The sequence below is a fragment of the Ursus maritimus genome (assembly GCF_017311325.1).
Source record: "Ursus maritimus isolate PB19 chromosome X unlocalized genomic scaffold, ASM1731132v1 scaffold_X1, whole genome shotgun sequence".
Lineage (NCBI taxonomy): Eukaryota > Metazoa > Chordata > Mammalia > Carnivora > Ursidae > Ursus > Ursus maritimus.
In genome coordinates, this window is record NW_024423319.1 from 5,729,432 (window position 1) to 5,749,391 (window position 19,960).

The 19,960-nt window shown below is 39.7% G+C and overlaps 1 long non-coding RNA gene across 1 annotated transcript in view; it reads right to left on the minus strand.

The window, feature by feature from the left end:
- The window catches only part of LOC103672938, a 123,321-nt gene that overhangs the window by 43,032 nt on the left and 60,329 nt on the right, over nt 1-19,960 (minus strand). The window lies entirely within an intron of this gene.

Below are 19,960 nucleotides of genomic sequence, written 5' to 3' on the forward strand. Positions count from 1 at the left end.
CTCTCTCTGTCTCTCTCTCTCTCAAACAAAATCTTTTGTTTAAAGAAATAATCCTGAAAGGAAGCCAGGACAAAAGAGAGGTTAAGGGGATCCCAACCTATGTGTGGAAGCTCAGAGCTGGGAGAACTTAACAGAGGAGAAAGAAGGGTAGAGGGTGGAAGCTGTGTTCCTGGATTCACATAGACATGGATGAGGATATTTCTATAAAGGTGATTCTGAATCTGGTGTTGACAAACTATGGCCTGCAGGCCAAACCTAGTCTGTCATGTGTTTACTGTTGATGTTTTAATAGACTATTTTTTTTTAGAGCAGGTTTACATTGACAGAAAACTTGAGCAGAAAATACAGAGCTTCCATAGTCTCCTTTTCCCTGGCCCACAGTTCCTCCTATTAGTATCTTGCATTACTGTGGTACATTTGTGAAATATGATGAACAAATATTGATATATTATTATTAACTAAAGATCACAGTTCACATTAGGTTTATTCTCTGTATTATACAGTTCTATAGTTTTTGACAAATGTATAATGCCATGTATCAACCATTAGAGTATCATAGAGAATAATTTTACCAGCCGCCAGCAATGACGAAGAGTTCCTGTTACTACCAATCCTCCCAGGATTTGGTGTTGTCAGTGTTTAGGAGTCAGCCATTCTAATACATATGTAGTGGTGGATCATTGTTATTTTAATTTATAATCCCCCAATGATAGTTTGAGCATCTTTCATATATTTACTTGTCATCTCTATATCTTCTTTGGTGAGGTGTCCTTTCAGGTCTTTTGCCCACTTTTTAGTTGTGCATTTCCATCTCATTGCGTATTTTTTTAAATATTTTTTTATTATATTATGTTAGTCGCCATACAGTACATCCCTGGTTTTTTATGTAAAGTTCGATGATTCATTAGTTGCGTATAACACCCAGTGCACCATGCAATACGTGCCCTCCCCACCACCCATCACCAGCCTATCCCATTCCCCCACCCTCTCCCCTCTGAAGCCCTCAGTTTGTTTCTCAGAGTCCATAGTCTCTCATGCTTCATTCCCCCTTCTGATTACCCCCCTTTCTTTATCCCTTTCTTCTCCTACCGATCTTCTTAGGTCTTATGTTCCACAGATGAGAGAAACCATATGATAACTCTCTTTCTCTGCTTGACTTATTTCACTTACCATTATCTCCTCCAGTGCTGCCCATGCTGCAGCAAATGTTGAGAAATCGTTCTTTTTGATAGCTGAATAATATTCCATTGTATATACATAGTCTCTCATGTTTCATTCCCCCTTCTGATTACCCCCCTTTCTTTATCCCTTTCTTCCCCTACTGATCATTCTAGTTCTTATGTTCCATAGATGAGAGAAATCATATGATAGTTGTCTTTCTCTGCTTGACTTATTTCACTTAGCATTATCTCCTCCAGTGCTGTCCATGTTGCAGCAAATGTTGAGAACTCGTTCTTTCTGATAGCTGAGTAATATTCCATTGTATATATGGACCACAACTTCTTAATCCAGTCATCTGTTGAAGGGCATCTCGGCTCCTTCCACGATTTAGCTATTGTGGACATTGCTGCTATGAACATTGGGGTGCATATGGCCCTTCTCTTCACTACGTCTGTATCTTTGGGGTAAATACCCAGTAGTGCAATGGCTGGATCATAGGGTAGCTCAATTTTTAACTTTTTAAGGGACCTCCACACTGTTTTCCAGAGTGGCTGTACCAACTTCCATTCCCACCAACAATGTAGGAGGGATCCCCTTTCTCCACATCCTCTCCAACAATTGTTGTTTCTTGCCTTGTCTATTTTTGCCATTCTAACTGGCGTAAGGTGGTATCTCAGTGTGGTTTTGATTTGAATTTCCTTGATGGCTAATGATTTTGAACATTTTTTCATGTGTCTGTTAGCCATTTGTATGTCTTCATTGGAAAAGTGTCTGTTCATATCTTCTGCCCATTTTTTGATTTGTTTATTTGTTTCTCGTGTATTGAGTTTGAGAAGTTCTTTGTAGATCTTGGATACCAGTCCTTTATCTGTAGTGTCATTTGCAAATATCTTCTCCCATTCCGTGGGCTGCCTCTTAGTTTTTCTGACTGTTTCCTTGGCTGTGCAGAAACTTTTAATCTTGATGAAGTCCCATAAATTCATTTTATCTTTTGTTTCTCTTGCCTTTGGGGATGTGTCATGAAAAAGGTTGCTTTGGCCGATGTCGTAGAGGTTGCTGCCTATGTTCTCCTCTAGAATTTTGATGGATTCCTGTCTCACATCGAGGTCTTTCATCCATTTGGAGTTTATCTTTGTGTATGGTGTGAGAGAGTGGTCAAGTTTCATTCTTTTGCATGTAGCTGTCCAATTTTCCCAGCACCATTTATTGAAGAGACTGTCTTTTTCCCACCGGATGTTTTTTCCTGCTTTATCAAAGATTAGTTGCCCAAAGAGCCGAGGGTCCATTTCTGGGTTCTCTATTCTGTTCCATTGGTCTATGTGTCTGTTTTTGTGCCAGTACCATGCTGTCTTTGTGATCACAGCTTTGTAGTACAGCTCGAAATCCGGCATTGTGATGCCCCCAGCTTTGTTTTTCCTTTTCAACAGTTCCTTGGAGATTCGGGGCCTTTTCTGGTTTCATACAAATTTAAGGACTATTTGTTCCAGTTCTTTGAAAAATGTCCTCGGTATTTTGATCGGGATAGCATTGAAAGTGTAGATTGCACTGGGAAGCATAGACATGTTAACGATGTTAATTCTTCCAATCCATGAGTAGGGAATATTTTTCTGTCTTTTTGTGTCTTCCTCAATGTCTTTCAAGAGTGATTTGTAGTTTCTAATATATAGATCCTTTACGTCTCTGGTTAAGTTAATTCCAAGGTAACGTATGGTTTTTGGTGCTATTGTAAATGGGATGGATTCCCTAATTTCTCTTTCTTCAGTCTCATTATTCGTGTATAGAAATGCAACTGATTTCTGAGCATTGATTTTGTATCCCGCCACATTACTGAATTGCTCTATAACTTCTAATAGTTTGGGAGTGGATTCTTTTGGGTTTTCTATGTAGAGTATCATGTCATCTGCGAAGAGAGACATTTTGACTTCTTCTTTGCCGATTTGGATACCTTTTATCCCTTTTTGTTGTCTGATTGCTGTTGCAAGGACTTCTAGTACTATGTTGTGTAATATTGGCGAGAGTGGGGATCCTTTTCTTGTTCTTGTTCTTAAGGGAAAGGCTTCCAGCTTTTCCCCATTGAGAATGATATTTGCTGTAGGCTTTTCATAGATGGTTTTTATGAGATTGAGGAATGTACCCTCTATCCCTACACTCTGAAGTGTTTTAATCAGGAAAGGATGCTGTATTTTGTCAAATGCTTTTTCTGCATCTATTGAGAGGATCATATGATTCCTTCTCATTGCGTATTAAGTGTTCTTTATATATTTTAGATATAAGTCTTTTATCACATATGTGTTCTGCAAAGATTTTCTCCCAGTCTGTGGATTATAATTTCATTCTCTGAACAGTGTCTTGCATAGAGCACAAGTTTTACTTTCAATGAACTGCAATTTATCCATTTTTTCTCTCATGAATTGTGCTTTTCCTGTTGTATCTAAAAGGTCATCATCAAACCAAACATAACGCAGGTTTTCTCTATGCTATCTTTTAGAAATGTTATGCTTTGCATGTTTAAATTTAGGTCTCTGGTTCATTCTGAGTTAATTTTTGTAAAAGGTGTAGGACTATATCTAGATTGTGTTTTTCACATGTGGATATCCAGTTGTTTGAGCACCATTTGTTAAAAAGACTATCCTTTCTCCATTGAATTATCTTTGCTCATTTTGCAAAGATCAGTTGACTATATTTGTGTTTATGGGAGCAACCCAAGTGCCCATCAATTAATGAATGGATAAAGAAGAGGTGGGATAGACACAAAATGGAACATTACTCAAGCATAAAAAAAGAACGAAATCTTGCCATTTGCAATAACATGGTTGGATCTAGAGGGTATAATGCTAAGTAAGTCAGAGAAAAACAAGTATCATAGGATTTTACTCATAGAATTTAAGAAACAAAACAAAAGAACAACAAAAAAAGAGGGGGGAAAAACAGACTCTTCACTGTAGAGAACAAATAGGTGGGCACCAGAGGGGAGGTGGAGGGGATAGGTGAAATAGGTGAAGGGGATTAAGAGTAGACTTATTATGGGAGCGCCTGGGTGGCTCAGTCGTTAAGTGTCTGCCTTCATCTCAGGGCATGATTCCAGAGTCCTGGGATTGAGCCCCATATTGGGCTCCTCCGTTGGAAGCCTGCTTCTTCCTCTCCCACTCCCCCTGCTTGTGTTACCTCTCTCGCTAGCTGTCTTTCTCTGTGCCAAATAAATAAATAGAATCTTTAAAAAAAAGAGTAGACTTATTGTGATGAGCACTGAGTAATGTATAGACTTATTTAATTACTATACTGTGCACCTGAAACTAATGTAACACTGTATGTTAACTATACTCAGATTTAAAAATAAATAAATAAAAGGAAAAAAATGACAAGAGCTAGTAAGTGTTGGCAAGGTTGTGAATAAGAGAAACTTTGTGCACTGTTGGTGGGAATGTAAATTGGTGTAGCCACTATGGGAAATATGGAGATTCCTCAAAAAAGAAGAATAGACCTACCACGTGATCTAGCAATCCTACTTCTCAATATATATCCAAAGGAAATGAAATAAAAATCTCAAAGAGATATCTGCACTCCTGTGTTTATTGCAGTACTATTCACAATAGCCAAGATACGGAAACAATCTAAGTGTCTATCTACAGATGAATGGATGAAAAAGATACAATATACAGAAATAGCATTCATCCATGGGAAAGAAGGAAATTCTGCCATTTGCAAAAAAATGGAAGGATCTTGAGGGCATTACGGTAAGTGAAATATGTCAGACAGAAAAAAGACAAATACTGTACTATCTTACTTATATTTGGAATCTAAAAAAGCTGAACTCGGAGAGTAGAATGGTGGTTGTGAGGGGTTGGGGGGCTGGGAGAAATGCGGAGATGCTGGTCAAGGGGTACAAAGTTCCAGTTAGAAGACACATAAGTTCTGGGGATCAGCATGGTGACTAGAGTTAACCACACTGTATTATATACTTGAAAGTTGCTGAAAGAGTAGATCTTACATGTTTTCACCATAAAAAAGAAATGGTGATTACATGAGGTCATGGAGGTGTAAACTAACCCTCCTGTATTAATCATTTTGCAACATATACATGTATCAGATCACAACATCACACCCCTTAAATGCACACAATGTTATCTATGAATTATATCTCAATAAAGCCGGAAAAAAAAGTACAAAAAAAGAGAAGACCTCCTCATGGAACTACTTGAACACTTATGAATCAAAACCTGCCCAGAGAGAAAAAAAAGTTTCTCTTAGAAAAAGAGCAGATCTTGTTTATGCAGAATCATAGCCAAAGTAACCATTCTTACAAATTCTCAATAAGCACATTCGGATGGAAGTGAACATTCGTTTTAGTTAGGTAAACTAGTTTTAGTTAGTTTTAGTTTAGTTAGGCAACTGTCTAGTCTTCCACCACCTTTGTTTTCTCCACTCCTCCACCCCCCAAGTCATGTTTGTAGGAAGCAATTCAACTGCAAAGCAAGGGCATACTCCTTCATGTTCCTAAAGGGGAAACATTACTTTGAGGCCGAAGCTACCAATTTTTAAATCACCACAAGACTTTCCACAGTTGTGCTTGAACTGTGGATTCTTTTTAACCTCCTTCAGTATTTGGGGGTCTCTCAGTAGACTCTACATTTTTGGCAAATATGACTACTTTAACAATTACTTAACTTTTAACTATTGTACAAATCATCAAAAAGGCCTCTCGTTAGTTTATTTCTCTGTGGCTGGGATTGAGGAGACACCATCTTGAACACTGCAGACAGAAATATTATTTTAATATTTGTACAGAGAAAGGAAAACTGTGGGTCAGGAACTGGCATCTATATTATTACCATAGATGCTAGAAAATGAGTTCTTTTTGGTGGTTTTCTGACACCAGTGTTGAATGGTAGCTTTATTACAAGCTATCTCTGTGTACATAAAGCAAAAACGTATTTAAACCAGTAGAAATACATGCTCAAGATGCACCAGCACAGTTAACTCAAGATTTTCCAGCCTTATAACCACAACTGATAGGAAGATTTATGGCCACAGCTGCCTGTGTTAAACTTCTTTTCCTGCCGTTGAAGGAATCAAATTTCTTCTTGGAGATTAGTCATTTGTGGGGGTGTCGCCAACTGCAAAACGCTTCTGTTACCAATGAGGTGCACTCCTCTGCTGGGGTCCTCCAGTTCTGATTTTCATTTCTCTTTGTGTCTTTTCCACTCATATACAGACACATTTTAATGACTTACATGGTCAAGTTTTCTTTAGGTGTTATTCAAACCTCACACTTCAGGTTGTTGTTTGATGGTTATGTGGTAACCTCACAAGGAAAGACAGGATGAAATGACATTTTGGCACACGTTCACAAGTAGGAAATCTAAGCAGATGAGAAATTCCACACGGGAATGGAAAGGGAAGGGGAACTAAAATTTCTTGGGTGGCTATAAATGTGCCAAGCACTGTGCTAGGCTCTTTATTGAAAGAATCTCATTTCATTTTTGAAGCAATCCTTAAGGGGTTAGGTGATATTCCCATTTCATATATGAGGAAATTGACTTTTTCCAGATTGTGCAGCTTATTAGTAACTAACTGAGCAGGTATGAGAAACCAGTGACTAATGACTCCCAATCTCCCGTTTTCTTTTCCCACTTGACTGTGTAGCCTGTAAAGGCCTAGAAGAATACAGTCGGACAAAGCATTGTTACAACTATATGACTTTCGGGGATTTTAAAAAAATCACAGGTTTACTGACAAATGATCCACATGCCATAGAATTCACCCTTTTAAATTGTAGCATTCCATGATTTTTAGTATTTTCCCAGGCTTGTGCAACTCTTGCCACAATTTTACAATATTCTCATCACCTCAAAAAGAAACCCTGCACAATTCAACTATCACCGCCAGATCACCAATCCCCCCTCCAGTCCTAAACTGCTATGAAATACTTTCTATCTCTATAGATTTGCCAATTATGGGCATTTCCTATCAACGGAATCCTGTATTACCAGCCCATCTGTGACTGGCTTCTTTCACTTAAAATAATGTTGCCAAGGTTCATCCATACTGTAGCACGCATCAGCACTTCATTCCTCTTTATGGCTAAATAATAATCCTTTGTGTGCATATACCACATTTTATTTATCTGCAACTTAAGGGGATTGGACGCTATGTCGAAATAAGACAATTCTAAAGCTGAAAGGCTCATCGATGGTCCATCTGTTCTAGGACCTATCTAAATCGTGCAAAACTGATTGGGTCTGTCTTACTTTTTTCTAGAGGCTTCTGGGACCACGCATACTCCAACTTACCTAGGCCAACCTCATAATTTCTGGTAACCATTGTCTCTGTGAAGTCAGTTTGATTCATCAGAGTTTGCATAGACCTATAGGGAGACGGAGGCTCTAAACATACTAAGTTTTTGTCGAGAAGACAGGTGACAGAACAATGGAGTAAAGAGTGAGATTTCAGTGGATCCATCAGATGTTTGGTGTATTTCATGCCACAGTTACCAGTTTGGCTTTCACTGAATTGGCCGGCTGTTTGAGCAGCATATAGATAGTTTAATTAACATAGTAGGATGTGTCTAAAATGACAGCTGGAAAAACTGGTTAAAAAGCAAAAGTAATTCAAGGCATTCACTTGACATTATAACTGGTTGTCTGAATTTAAATTTACAAAAAAAAAAAAAAGAGTATAGATTGGCCAGCCAATTTGTTTAAAAACTGGCAAAATTATTTTGTGGGGAAAATACAGCATATAGGCAAAGATAAAACTGCTTCTTTCTGCCAAAGTTTTAGTCAATCGCCCAGTTATGTCATTTTATGAAAGTAGCAGGACTATTTAATTGTATGTGTGGCTGAATTGACCAGAAATATTGACATAATGTAACCTAGTTTAAATACCTTTCTTCGGGATGGAGTAAACAACTTTACCAGCTTCTCTTGCTTTCTTAAGTTCTAAGATGAAAAGAGAAGGAAGCCCTTATTACAGCAATTGTATAAATGTACAGTAGAGCCTAACACGTTGCTACAAACCCTCCAAAGTTGTAGCGAGAATGGAACAGAGAACTCATTTGTATTTATCTTGATAAACGGCAAGATATATGCACTTTGGGAAACCACTTTGAGCCCTAGAGCCACAAGTGTGCCCAAAATAGTTCACAGAGAATAAGTACCACTGGGGAGAACCACCATAGCAGCCCATTGTGAGAAGTTCTTCTTTGGGGTGTGAACTGCAATTTCTTTGTGACCTACACCTTCTTGGAACTGTCACACAAGATGAATGGAATTAATATGCAAGATAGGGTTTGTGCATCCATAATCTAGGAATTCTTCCTCAGATCTCATTTTATATGCAGCCACCCTTTTTGAACTAATGTGTAATAGACTCGCAAATCCCATGTTAAGGTGATTCCATCTCATGATAGGAATTATCCTTTGTAATGAAAATGACTTATAATTTTAGAAGTACTATTGCATAAATTATTCTTGTTTGAGCTTACAACTTCTTAAAGTATTTTACATGTAATAAATATTAATAAATGTTTTCTCAAACCTCATTTTTACAAATATTAAATTTCCATCACATCAATTTTTCATAAAAAGAATAAACTAAAATTATTCTTTCCCTTCCCCTGTTTCTCTGCCTTCTCTTCCATGGTGTGCTTTAGTAACTCTTCTGGTCATTTTTGTTCCCAATCCTCATACACATTTATGAGCTTAGCATTTCTGTTCTCCCTGAGAGTTCATAGGCAAGATTGTGATTCCTTTCATCCTTCTTCCCATGAGATCTTATATACATTGTATAATGTCCCTCTTCTTGTTCATTGTTTTCTCAGCCAGCTAGGTCCCCGTGACATCTGACATGCCACATTCATAGTGTACCTGAAACTAGGTCTTTTCCTTCCTACTTTGTCCCATTCCTGTTCCTCAACACTAATCCAGTCTCGAGTGAATGCGATCTTTCTTGACCAAACCTTCTCAATCTTTATCCCGATTCCCCTTTGTGAATTTTGTTTGTGTCTTTTCCAAATCTAATGTGTGAAATCTTCACTCCAAAGAGTGTTGGGTATAAAGACGGAGAAGTATCAAGAATGACTTCTAGGTGTTAGGGCTAAAGTTAGTGATGTCATACTGAGGCAGGGAATAGGTACTCAAATGTTTTTTGATTGAGTCAATATGTTTGCCTGGAGTTCTGGAGAGAGGCCAAAACTACTGATAAAAATTTGGAATTGATTCTTGAGTTCAAGAACGGTGGTTCTTGAACTTGCGGGCATCACAATCACCTGGAGGGCTTGGTTTTCTTTGTTTTTTGGTTTTTTAAAAGATTTTATTTGTTTATTTGAGAAAGAGCATGAGCGGTAGCGGGGAGAGGCAGAGGGAGGAACAGACTCCCCGCTGAGCAGGGGGTCCGATGCAAGGCTCCATCATGGGGGCTCTATCCCAGGACCCCGGGACCAGGACCCTGGGACCGGGACCCAAGCTGAAGGCAGACTTTTAACTGACTGAGCCGCCCAGAGGTCCCACCTGGAGGGCTTGTTAAAACAGACTTTGAGGCTCCACCCCCAGAATTTTTGATTCAGCAGGTCTGAGGTAAGGCCTAAGAATGAGCATTTCTTTTTTTAAGATTTATTTGTTTATTTTGTGGGGGGTGGAGGGGCAGAGGGAGAGAAAGAGAGAGAATCTCCAGCAGACTCCTCGCTGAGAATGGAGGCTGACATGGGGCTCGAGCCTGAGATCATGACCTGAGCCAAAACCAAGTTGGATGCTTAACCGACTGAGCCACCCAGGCAACCCAGGAATAAGCATTTCTAGCAAGTTTCAAGTGATGCTGATGCTGCTGGTCAGAGGACCACATCTTAAGATGTGGCTTAGGGATATTGAGAGCAATTGCCAGAAAATGTAAAGAGAGCTCAACGCAGGTTGAACACCAATCCACAGGTTTTTGAAAATTTTCTCAAGTAGCTTTTAGCAGCCCAGGTGTGGAGAATTAGAGAGGTAATGGGTTGATTTGCTGGAAATGTGCTGAGCTGCAAATACGAAGGGCAAGCAAATTAAATGAAATGCAAATGACAGGAGATTAAATGAAATGCCAGTACCTAGCTGGTGCTCAGTAGATGGTAGCTGCATCACCAAAAAGACAAGAGAAAACAAATGCTGGCGAGGATGCGGAGAAAGGCGAACCCTTCCGCACTGTTGGCGGAATGCAAACTGGTGCAGCCACGTAGAAAACAGTAGGAAGGTGCCTCAAATCTTAAAAATAGAACTACCAGGGGCGCCTGGGTGGCACAGCGGTTAAGCGTCTGCCTTCGGCTCAGGGCGTGATCCCGGCGTTATGGGATCGAGCCCCACATCAGGCTCTTCCGCTATGAGCCTGCTTCTTCCTCTCCCACTCCCCCTGCTTGTGTTCCCTCTCTCGCTGGCTGTCTCTATCTCTGTCGAATAAATAAAATCTTAAAAAAAAAAATAGAACTACCATATGATCATGCACTCTCACTTCTGGGTATATAGCCAAAGGAAATGAAGACAGGATGTGGAAGAGGTAGCTGTACTCCCATGTTGATTTCAGCATTATTCACAAGAGCCATGATTGGGAAACAACCTCAGTGTCCATCAATGGATGAATAGAGATGCAATCATATTGCAATATATAAGTCTATCAAATCAACATGCGTATACCTTAAGTTTACACAATGCTATGTGCCAATTATATCTCAGTAAATCTGGAAGATTAAATAAATGAATGATAGATTAGACAGACACATAGGTAGATAGACAATGGAATATTATTGAACCATGAGAAAGAAGGAAATCCTGCCATTTGCAACAACATGAATGAATCGTTGTGCTAAGTGAAATAAGTCAGACAGAGGAAGACAAATACTGTGTGAGCTCACTTACATGTGGAATCTGAAAAAGCAAAACTCACAGAAACTGAGAGTAGAACCATTGTTAACAGGAGGTGGGGGAAATGTGGAGATGTTGGTCAAAGTGTACAAACTGCCAGTTAGATGAATAAGTTCTGGAGATGTAATGTGTAGCAATGTGCTTATACCTAACAACACTGTACTGTGTACTTGAAAGTTGCTAAAAGAGTAGATCTTAAATGTGCTTACCACAAAGAAGAAGTGGTAATTACATGATGTGATGGAGTTGTTAGTTTACACTACAGTGGTAATCAGATTGCAATACATAAGTGCTTCAAGTTAAGTCATTGTACACCTTAAACTTACACCATGTTATATGTCAATTATATCTCAGTAAAGCTGGAAAATTAGATAGATGATAGATGATAGATAGATAGATAGATAGATAGATAGGAGCTGCTCCCCCATGACCATGCAATGCTTTTGCCAGACTCTGCTGCCCCCTCTGGGACTGGCTTCGTAGTGACACAGCCTGCTCCTGCCTTTTTTTCCTTTTTTTTCTTTTTAAAGATTTTATTTATTTACTTGACAGACAGAGAGCAAGAGAGCACAAGCAGGGGGAGCAACAGAGGAAGGGGGAGAAGCAGGCTCCCCACTGAGCAGGGAGCCCAACTCAGGGTTCGATCCCAGGACCCTGGGATCATGACCTGAGCCAAAGACGGACGCTTAACTGACTGAGGCACCCAGGCGCCCCTCTTGCCTTTTTTTTCACTGAAGTCACACAAGGCAAGCCCTCAATTCTCCTTGGAGACAGATGACTCCCCAAATATTTCCATATAAGTTACTGTATTTCATTTTACCGCACCAATGCATAAAAGCTTCCATATTAAAGAGGTAACTGTCACCTTCTGAATGTCTCCAGCCTCTTAACTGTCTCTGTCTAATGTCAACTAAAGGTTGTCACCTTGTGGTTAAATTATGTACACGTTTTGTTCTTATGTGGCCAATTGCAGGAATTTTGTCTCACCTGTAAACACTGAAGTCGGGTAGTACGGGGATTCTCCCTGCTTCTAGTCCCACTATTGAGTCAGCTCTCCCTAGAGACACACTAATGGGAGAGGCTATCCCACAAGTTAGACCACATCTGAATAGCCAGTGAAGCAACACCACATAGACAGCACTTGTCAGATCATGTGTTTAACTGTTGCCATGTTGTATGCACAGATGTACCTCATAACTTTTGACGTGTCATAAGAGGATATGCAACATTCTCATATAACATAAGAATACGTTATATTCTACATGTTAGAATGAACTTGGCCCATGGCACCACCTGCTCCCCAAATCACATGGTTCAGTGGACAGGGGACAAGCTAATCTTCTCTGTAGTGGCCCAATTTTAATATAGGTCCCACTAGGCTGAACACAAACTACATGTCATGCATAGGAGCCTGGCTATTTCCTTTAAGTCTAAAGACAAAAACGACTCTCCCCACCAACCAATCCCCCTTATGGTTCATCTATTCTCAAAAGACCCTCAAGTTCCATCACTAAAGTGACTCTCTGATAAGCAAAATCTTAGCAGTCAAGGCCCCTCATGCTTCACTACGTACACAGTGGCTCTTTACAATATCTCTATGTGTGAGACTGAGCACTAACAACTGAAGATCTAAGAACATCTTTGAAGGACTGCTTTAACGACTTCCAATTATTGACTTGGAAGAAGTTGTCCAGGACAACATGGGGAAAATGTAAGATTTCTGTGGAGAACAAAGAAGAGCATTCGGTTAATTTCTAAATAACGTGCATATAGTCTTATGGGCACTGTATATTTTAGGGGCAGCTGTCACTGAGATCACTCACACCTGCCACTTAGTGCCTGCAGGGACTGCCCTCCAAATAACCCTGGCTAGGTGGCTATGCCTCTAATTACACCCTGTGAACCAGAATCCCAGAACTCACACTATGAGGAGCCCCTCCTCAAATTACACCACTTACAGATGCAATGGAAGCTGTTACAGTTTTGTTCTAAATAAGCCCAATAAGGCCACTTTAACTGAGACAGTTTGTAATCGAGGTCATCTCCTCAGGAATTTGCTATGGAGTTGCTAAGGGGGATCGTTTTCCCAGGGCTGAAGTGAATTTTGCTCTTGTAACTTGAGTTGAGGCACAGAAAACAGCTGGTGGTCTACCGAAAGGAAGGCAAAACATGCTCAACAGAATGAAAGCAGCTGTGGGGTTCCCAAACATGGGAGTCTACCACATCTGGCACTGGCTGGACTTCCACATCACCTGGAAGTTTTCCAGGCTGCTGTCTTATGATTTCATGGTCACCACTGCTGGGCCTCCTGGGAATGGTTCCTCCAATCTCTAAAACCAACAATTCTCATTCATATGCAGGGCAGTTGATTACAGCTGGAAATGGCTTCTTCAAGATGTACACGCATGGGCCAAAGTCTTCTGAGATCGTCTTACAAAAAGATTGTCGATGCTCCCCAGGTGGGGACATGTGTCCCTACTTTGTAGACAAGACAGGTTGCTGGGGGCTGGGTTTGAAAACTTAAGCAAAATCTAGAGCTGCTGGAATGCCTTGGCCACAAAAAAGGTTCTACCATTCTTAGGGAAGTTTGTCAGGTGAAAGGTCAGGATAGATAAACTAAACATGAATTTGTGAATGCTCTTGAGGGGTAGTTAGGAGAGTGGTTACCATTTCGAAAACATGGGATAAAAGAAGCAAAATAAATCATCAGAATAGTTACATAGTGATGTTCTAACTCAGTTACCAGAATCCTAGTGATCTCAGAGAGTCCATCAGGGTCTTAGGAAAAGGCGATAAAGTGAATCAATGCAAGAAGGACTCAAGATACCAGATATGACTCTCTATAATGCTGTGTTGTCTAATATGGCAGCCAGTAGCCACAGTTGGTGATTTATATTTAAATTAATATGAGATAATATTAAAACTCCAGATTCTCAGTCGCATTAACAACAATTCAAGTTCTCAATAGCTACCTGTGGCTACTGGGTATCATATTGGACGGCACAGATATGGAACATTTTCTTCAACTCAAAGTTCTACTAAATAGCACTGCTATAGAGTTTGAACTTCCCTATTTTATGAGTATATACATAGTATATTTATATATTTCATGTATATAATGTATATATATTTCATATATATCAAATATATGGTATATAATATATATTTCATATGTATATATATTATATATGTATAGAAATACAGAGAGAGGGAGACATACACACAGAGACAGAGACAGAAAGACTACATAGAGAGGCCATAAATATATAGTCTCGGCCCACTTATTCACTTTCACCAAGGATGTACCCTCTAACACCACCTGACCAAAGTTACCTTCTTCTATAAGTTAGCCTGTAGATGATTCTGGAGAATTCCTGTAACTGCACCTGTAGTGTGGTATGGTTCTAAGGCTAATCTTGGATGAACAATGTAACTCTGAAGAGTAGTAACTAATGGTCATCTTCTCTTGATGGAGGAAGAAAAACAGGTTCATACTAGGTTATACATTCCCCTCATTGTGGCCATGAATTTTACGTAATCTTCACAAAATAAGATACTACTAAAGTGGAGATTACTGGGCTCATTTACAAGTTTCCAATGTAGGGGTGCCTGGCTGGCTCAGAGAGTAGAGTGTGCAACTCTTGATCTCAGGGTGGTGGGTTTAAACCCCACATCATTTGGTAGAGATTACTTAACAATAAAATCTTAAAAAAAAAAAGTTCCCAATATAATCACACTGAAAGTAGGGCTACCATCTTTAGGTCTCTTCTCTTCAAGTCCTTATTTTTAACCAACTTGAAACCAATTCTTCCTTGTTCCCTGGCCCTATTCTGCTACACTACTCCAGTATGATGCCCCATGTAACTTTCTTGACTTTCCAACATCCTACATCTAGCTAGCATTCTGCTTATTGGTTTATCATCTCTTCAGAGTAATCATCTGATATAGTGTCTACAGACTGCAGATGGCAAATAGGTTACACCTCATTTGTTAACTCTGACCACTCAGAGTGTTATGTTGAAAAGAATTAAGAAGGCACATTTCAAGTGCAGTGGGATAAAATGGTTAATTTTATTGGTTAATAATGTGTGCAAGGGAAACAAGAGATATTTGCCACATATTGCCATCTCTGATAGAGATTAATTAGTTCCTTTGTTTTGTGGTCCTGGTACCAATCCACCAATCCTTCTTACTCTCTTTGGCTCCTTTCATGGTTCATCTGTCCAGTGTGATGCTCCTTTGAAACACTTCCCCAGCCTGCCAGAAACAGGCCCATGAGCTACTCACACTCTATAAATTTCCCACCCAGACTGCTTGGTGGGATTCTTGTAAACTGCTCTACATTTATATCCTTCTTTATTGGGGCAAAAGGAGGGCAAAGGTAAAGTTTAAACTTTTAGGATTGATACAAGTCCCTGTGTACCGTATCATTTCTCTTGTTGCACATGGAACATAATTTCTTTAGATCTTGCTCCACAAACATATTTCTGATAGACCTCTAGTACATAAAACCTAATTCATTATGACTTTCAGTTCATGATACTTTATCATCACTAGTTCACACATGTGTTTTCATTTATTTATATATCTACTCCTAATTGAACACCAATAAACCTACCACCCCAAACAAGAAATAGAATATTAACAGTAATTTACATCTACCTGTACTCTTCTCCCTTATCCAATCTCCTTATCTGTGTCACCAAAGGTAACCCACTCAGGGCCACCACTAGCCCAAGAGCTAGAGCTTTTATGTGAAATAGAAAAAAGATACTCATTCCCTAAATACATGTTTTAGTTAGCATGTTATTTATTTATCAAAATGAAATCATGACTGAGTTCACCACAAATTATATAAATAAAATTACTTCAAATATTAAATAAAAATTAGAAAATCAGAAATTTTTGAAGTTAATTATAGCTGTTAGGAAATCAAATTCTTTGTACTTTCATGAAATTAAATATCTTATGAGAATTTGGAAGCTTATTTGTTCCAATATCTTATTTTCTTTTTTAAAAAAAGATTTATTCATTTATTTGAGAGAGAGAGAGAGAGAGAGCAGGGGGAGGGACAGAGGGAGATGGAGAGGGAGTCTCAAACAGACTCTGTGCTGAGCATGAGCTTGACGTGGGGCTTGACCTCATGACCCTGAGATCAAGACCTGAGCCAAGAGTCAGTGGGAATCTGTGGGTCAGTGAGTCCACACACCTACACTGTGGCTCTTCTCTGATACATTTTTAAACAGAACATTCCTGAGCTATGGATGTCATGGTCTTCCTCCAGAGCCCTGGAGGTCTGTACTATTATGTTCCTATTAGGGCCAAATTAAGTGAGGTCCTCCTCTCTTGGTGGTATGGGTCCATGGTTCAACAATTTGTCCTTGGGGAAAATATCCCAGCAGGTTCCAGACCATCCTATAATTTTACCGATATGACAAGACCATGAATCCTTATGAGGTTTATCTCCCACCTTCTGGACCCGTGTCTTACTCAATTGTCTAGGAGAATTGCCACTCCAGCTCAGCAGGTCCAATTAATATGATGTGGACAGAAATAACTTCTCAGGAATTTTGAGATAATTCAAGGTTCCTATGGACTATATTCTGTCTATGAACATGAGTTCACACAGTGCTGAGGAAAGAGAGTGTTTGAAACTGTCTTTCCAATGTAAACTGCTGTCAATCCTCTCTGCTGATACGCATCAAGATGAAAGCGTTCTTCCAAATCAATAGCTGTACACTAAGTGCTAGAAACTAGGGTGATCTGCTTTCATAAAGATACTACATCCAGCACAGCAATTGCAATCAGGGCTTCCATTTGGTTAAGTTTACAGTAATCACTGTCATTGGCCATGAACCATGTGGTTTTACAGAGACCACTGAGAGAAAAGACCACATTTTCAAAATCTTCTATGGTGACACTAATTTCTGCAGTGCCTCTAGGAATATGATAATTTTCTGTTTTAAATTTCTGGTGGGGAAAGGTCGATGGGTTCTAACTTGGTCCTTTCTGCTATAATGATCCTTAATCCATGGATCAGAGAAACAACTGAAGGAGGCTTCCAGCATCTAAGAACGTGTAGCCCAATTATATATATATTCTAAAAGATCAGATAAGAGCCACAGTGTAGGTATGTGGACCCACTGACCCACTGTGAGATGGGCTTGGGCTGAAACTCCCTTCCTTCTGTGGATTCGGAGAGACTCCACACTAATCAGAGGAACATAAGGATGTTTTACATCCTCTGTGATCAATGTCAGCTTAAACCTCTGACAGTTTTAGAATCCAAATATCCCCTTTTGTCCAGTGTACAACTATCCTGGAAAATGGCTAACGGCCTCTTTGGGGAAACATCAAAGGAACAGTCACTGTTTATATGTGAGGTGACCCAGCATCATTTGAATCAATATGTCTATGAACTGATTTAATCTGGAAATTGTGTGAGGGAGTGCAATCTTCCATTGTGGCATCTGACAGCAACCTTTCAATTAGAAGCTTTCCATTTTTTTATTATAACCAAATTAAGCAATACTCTCATTGACTCCCCATTTAGGACCAGCATGATCTATCTTGATTGCCAGAGATTTCTGTGTCAAGGCATTCTGATTACCATTCCATTTTTGCTACCTTTTATTTTGATAATGGTTGGTGGCCCAGAGTTACCATCTAGCTTCTGTAATGCCAGCATCTCATCATCCACATTGATATTATGGAGCCCACTTCCACGGTAGAATCTCATACTATCAAACCCAGCCTACAAATAACAACCATCGCTGAACTCAAAGATACTAATGTCTCCATCACTAGTGCATCCCTTATTGAAGGAGTAGCCTCCGGTCCTCCTAGAGTACAAAGTCAGTTGGTGGGTTTTCAAGTCTTACATTATAAACCCATTCCAATCCTCTGAGAATTCCAAGAAAGTTTAGGTATCTCTACTGTGGTCATCAACATGACCATCAACATGACCAGGCTTCAAAGGAGGTATTCATGTAAATATTAGGACCTCTGAGCCCTTTGGGGGTGGTAGGCTAATCCTTTCTAGCCTTGGCATACACGCTCTGCCTTGAAGTCATTCTTCCTCAATTTTGTCCCATCTCTATCTCTTTCAGTCCAGGCTAGTAAACAGTAATTATAACCACCTCATAGGGTTGCTAAAAATTTAAATGGGGCATTAGTATGCTGCCTATCATATAGCCATTAACTAATAAACAGTAATTATTATTTTATTGTACTAATTTACGTCACCCCTCACCCACTTAACCAAATAAGCAAGGAGATGTTGCTCTTTTGGATGCCAGCAGCAATTGAGGCATTTCAGTATTTTTAGATGCTCTTCAAATCTTCCCCCTCCTAGCTTACTCTAATTGAATTTGCCCTTACTGAATACAGACACATACTTCCGACACAACACAGTGAGCCATTCTTTTGTGCATGAGAATCCCTGGGCCGGGGTGCATGTGTATTATAGAGGCAGTTTGTGGCTGAAATAGATGCAGGCAGGAATTGCTCACACAATATAAGGCAATATTAAGAGCCTAGAGGAACCATCTTGTCTCATGACTGATTACGGTACTCGATTTTTTAGGATTAGCTCTGTCATAGAATTTCAACTTGATACGTCCTTTGGGGTTTTTAGGGTTCCATGATAACCCAGATAGAAAGTTTTTGGTTTTAACGCTCATCCCAGAATCACATCCACAAAGAAAACCAAATGACATACTGCTAGAGAGAGCACTAGCTCTGAAAATCTACTCAATCCTTACTTTTAGGAAAGCCAGGCTGTGTTTTGGACACCTGTTGAACATAGGACAGAAGAAAAGTTCTACCAGGTATCCTCTTCATACGTGCGTGATATTTGGGGCACTGAGCAGAACATACTGACTGTGTAGCCCATAGGCAGTGATTCTGGCAGAAAGCCTAAGCAAATCTCAGGACTCAGCTTCATTAAGATACCATGAAGTCATGGACTGAAATGATATATTTATCCAGCACTGCAAATGATAGCTTAGCCAAAGACAGAACCCAAGTCACTATTAAGAGGGAAGCTGCAGTGGACACTGATACCCCCACAATATTCATTCTCCAGTCTTACAGAAATATAATTTCATCATTTGCTTCATGATCCACTTTGCCCAACTTTCAGTCTATTTGGTTTGGTTGGAATTGACCTCCACTCTCAGTTCTAGGAGTGGAACTTGTTTGGCCCAAGCAAATCAGCATATCCCTGGCCATAGTGATTACCTCATGGATTGGCATGTGACCTACTCTGAACCAATGAGAAGCCATGAGTCCTTTACTGAGATTTCTGAGAGGTAGAACTACTTTTTTCCCCCCACTGACTTTGGTTGTATGAGAATGTGAAACTTGGGGCTGCTTCAGCCAACTTGTTACAAAAACAGGAGCCAATCTGGAAAAAAGAGCAAAGACAAAAGCAGTGCTAAGATATTCACAGAAAGTTGCCCTAATATTATCACTTGAGCCTCTGTATCAAGCTACAACTGAAGCCATTATTATACCTTGACTTTCATTAACATGAACCAGTAAGTCCCCCTTTCTTGTTTAAGCCATCTATGTTTGTAGCCAAAAGAATCTTGATACAGAAGCCAAAGATCAAAGCTAGAAAAACAGTATGAAGTGGCAGATCTCAGAGTTGAGTGTAACTATAAATGGGAAAGAACACCCTCAAAACTCAGAATACAAACCAGGGGCTCCATGCATAGAACAAGTTTCTGAAAATACAAAATGGTGCTTGGTCGCTGTAGGGGGTTTAATGGCGTTCCCCCCCCCAAAAGAGATATGTTCACCTGGAACCTCAGAATGTGACCTTACTTAAAATAAGGGTCTTTGTAGATGTAATTAAAGTAAGAATTTTGAGATGAGATCATCCTGCATTAGGGTGAGCCCTAAATCTG